This window comes from Galeopterus variegatus, unplaced genomic scaffold (genome assembly GCF_000696425.1).
Source record: "Galeopterus variegatus unplaced genomic scaffold, G_variegatus-3.0.2 Scaffold6813, whole genome shotgun sequence".
Taxonomy (NCBI): Eukaryota; Metazoa; Chordata; class Mammalia; order Dermoptera; family Cynocephalidae; genus Galeopterus; species Galeopterus variegatus.
Window position 1 is genome coordinate 15,060 of NW_007732924.1, and position 3,271 is coordinate 18,330.

Sequence of the window (3,271 nt, forward strand, 5' to 3'; positions counted from 1 at the left end):
ATTGCCTGGCTACCTACAAATGGCCAACTTGGGCTTTTCAGGAGGAAGAACTAATAAAGTACATGAGGGGGGAGGAATAGAAGCAGAGCTGGGAGTTGCATGAGACATGTGAGGCTTTAAAAGTGCATATTTGGAGGAGGTGCTTACTGTGAGGGTCATGCAAGTGCCAATCCTGTAATTTTATAACCCTGAGAATAGGTATGTCCTTAAATTTTGCATTTTAGGGGCCTTACTTGCTTCCCCCTAGTCCAAGCCCTGAATAGGAGAAAGTCATCAAGGAAAGAACAGGTAGAAATGTGGTTTTGAAAAGGTCTGTATCTTCTATTCCACAGGTATTTCAATTAATCCTTGTTTTCATCCTTATTTTAATGGGCATATCTCTAGTCACTAGAGTGTCTGTTGTATGAGTGCTGGCAATTTGTTTGAGAGTAGAATTCTTTATCATTTTACAGAGATATTCTCTTATTTCTACCTCTTTTAGAGTTTTTAAACCAAGAATGGAAGTCAAATTTAACAAATGCTTTTTCATTATCTGTTGAAATAATTATATATGATTCTTTTTCTTTTTCACCTATTGACATGCATAGAAGTATATTATATTAATAGATATACTAATATTAAACCATCAGTGTATTTTACAGATACATCTAACTCTGGGCCATTGTTGTTACTCTTTTGATTTTTTACAAAATTATATTCATGTTGTATATAGGACACTTACATACGCTTTTGTAAGTATAATTGGTTATAATTTTGTCTCTTGTGTTGCAATTGTCAGGTCTTGGTATTATGTTTTTGCTATATTTATTAGATGAATTGAGTAAGTTATATGACATGGGAATGACTATTCTTTAGAAGTTTAAAAGAAATAGTTCATAAAACTCTCTGGGCCTAGAGCCTCTTGGGGTGGGTAAATCTTTAACATTTCCAAACCTTTATTTAGATTTTATAAATCTAAAAGAGTCAATTTTATTTCTTTCCAGACAAGTACTTAGTTCAATGACATTTAAAAGTATATCATGATATTATTTATAATAGTTTGACTAAAATATATATTTTAGTTGTTTTATTCCATTTATCATTTATCATTTTTATTTTGATTATTTAAAATTTTGTCTCTTTTGTTCTCACATAGTTAGACTTACCTATTTTATTGTTATTTTTCAGAGAAACACCTCTCAGACTTTGTCTTTTTACTTATTTTTGTTTCCTAATTAAATATCTTGGTTTCATCTTAAAAATTTTTATTTCAGAATTAATACATGTCCAATGTACAAAAACTGAAAATACTAATAACCTGAAATGAAATAAACAAAAAGTCATTATAATCTCATCACTCAGAAATAAACACTATGAATGTTTTGATGTGTATTCTTCCAGGCCTCTGCCACTTAATTGCTTTCTGACATTGGGCAAATTCTTTAACTTCCCTTTCTCTAAATCTCCTCATCCATAAGGTGGGGGAAATAATAGAATGACTACATGGTTTATTATGATAATAAATGAATCAATATATGTGAAATGCTTGAACAGTTCCTGGTATATCATTTGCATTTAATAAATGTTAGTTTATTATTTTATTTCTATGCTTACACATGTATACTTTATTAAATGGCTTAATATAGTATAGTATTGTTAACCTCCTGTCTTTCAATTTACAAAATATTGAGAACATTTTTATGTCAATAAATATACCAAGATCATGGTTCACGATAGCTTTTTTAAAAAATACATCCTTATTACATATGTTAAGTGTTCTAATTTTTTGCTATTTTAAACAACATTGAGATTTTTTTTACTACTACTGCTCCATATAAAGTTTCTTACAGTTCTTGCTTTGCAAGTTTATTATTGCTTATCACTTTTTAGTAATTAAAGTATTTAGGCTACTGCTTGTTTCTATGTGTAGTATTGTCCACATTACATGTATTTTGATACATAGTATTCTCATTTTCTATGTGCATTTTTTACTCCATCTTTAGAATTCATTTTTCCATTTTCAGTATTTGGGTTTTTTCTTATAATTTATACATTAAACAAATTTATTTCTAGGTTTATTGTGTTATAGTCAGAAAGTATGGTTGGTACAATTATTACTTTAGGGAATTTATTGAGTTTTTCACCTTGTATATGTAATTTTGTTTTAGCTGTTCTCTAAAGGCAAATAAATGGATTTTGTTTTTCCATCCAAGCTAAGTTGCATTTCAATTGAGCAACAAAATGTTTACCTTCTCATCTTAATTCTTATTCCGACTTCTCTTTATCTTGTTTCTACTTTTTGTTTTCTTTTATATCTAAACTATGATTTGCTTCTAAACTTTTTAAAACTTCATATGTATTTGACACATGACTCCACTCTAGTCCTGAGCTTCAGCTTCATTTGAAATTGAACTTATCTGGTAACTTTTTAAGCTGCATATCCTTCCCCTCTCACTATTTATCAGATAAATTGCTTAGTCCACCACCAATCCACCTGCTCTTTGAATACAGACTTCTATCATCTCTTGCCTGGACACTTGAGATAGACAATTTTAACAGTTTTCCTTTCTTCTTGTTTTACCATTCTTCAACACAGACAGTATGAAAAGAGATCTCTCTAAAATCACTTTCTCTGCTTCAAATCCTTTAAAGTCTCTGTGTTGCCTTTAGAATAAGATTCCCATTTCTTAGAATGTCATATGTCTTCTAGTCGAGATCTCTCTAAAATCACTTTCTCTGCTTCAAATCCTTTATAGTCTCTGTGTTGCCTTTAGAATAAGATTCCCATTTCTTAGAATGTCATATGTCTTCTAGTCTCATTTCCCCATACTCACCCATTCTGAATGTCTTGTCAGTTTTAAAAGGCATTAATTTCCTTAGACCTCCATGACTTTGCACATGCCATTCTCTTGACCTCTCATCTGCCATGTAAACATACGAGCTACTTAAATATTAGTTTTGGAGCTAGGACACTTCATCTGAGCACCTAAAGACTCTCATGCAAAGCTGTCTTATACCACCTACCCTGTGGTATTATAATTACTTACATGTTTGCCTTTGCCTTTGTATTGTGAAATCAATTTGGGGGGGGGGGAAGGGCAGAAACTCTGTCTTAATTATCTTTGAAACTTCAATGCCTAGCACAATTACTGGCATATAGTAGGTCCAAGGTAATATTTGCTGACTAAATGCTCACAGAATGAAAAAATGAGTGATAGTTATAGTTGGAACACTACTATATTTTTCACTTTATCAGATAGCTGCAATTTTGAGAATACTGGGTTTTTCTTTG

At 31.1% G+C, this 3,271-nt stretch overlaps 1 protein-coding gene across 1 annotated transcript in view; it reads left to right on the forward strand.

The window, feature by feature from the left end:
- The window catches only part of LOC103606744 (spermatogenesis-associated protein 17), a 113,923-nt gene that overhangs the window by 12,331 nt on the left and 98,321 nt on the right, over positions 1-3,271 (forward strand). The gene's annotated exons all lie outside the window — the stretch shown is intronic.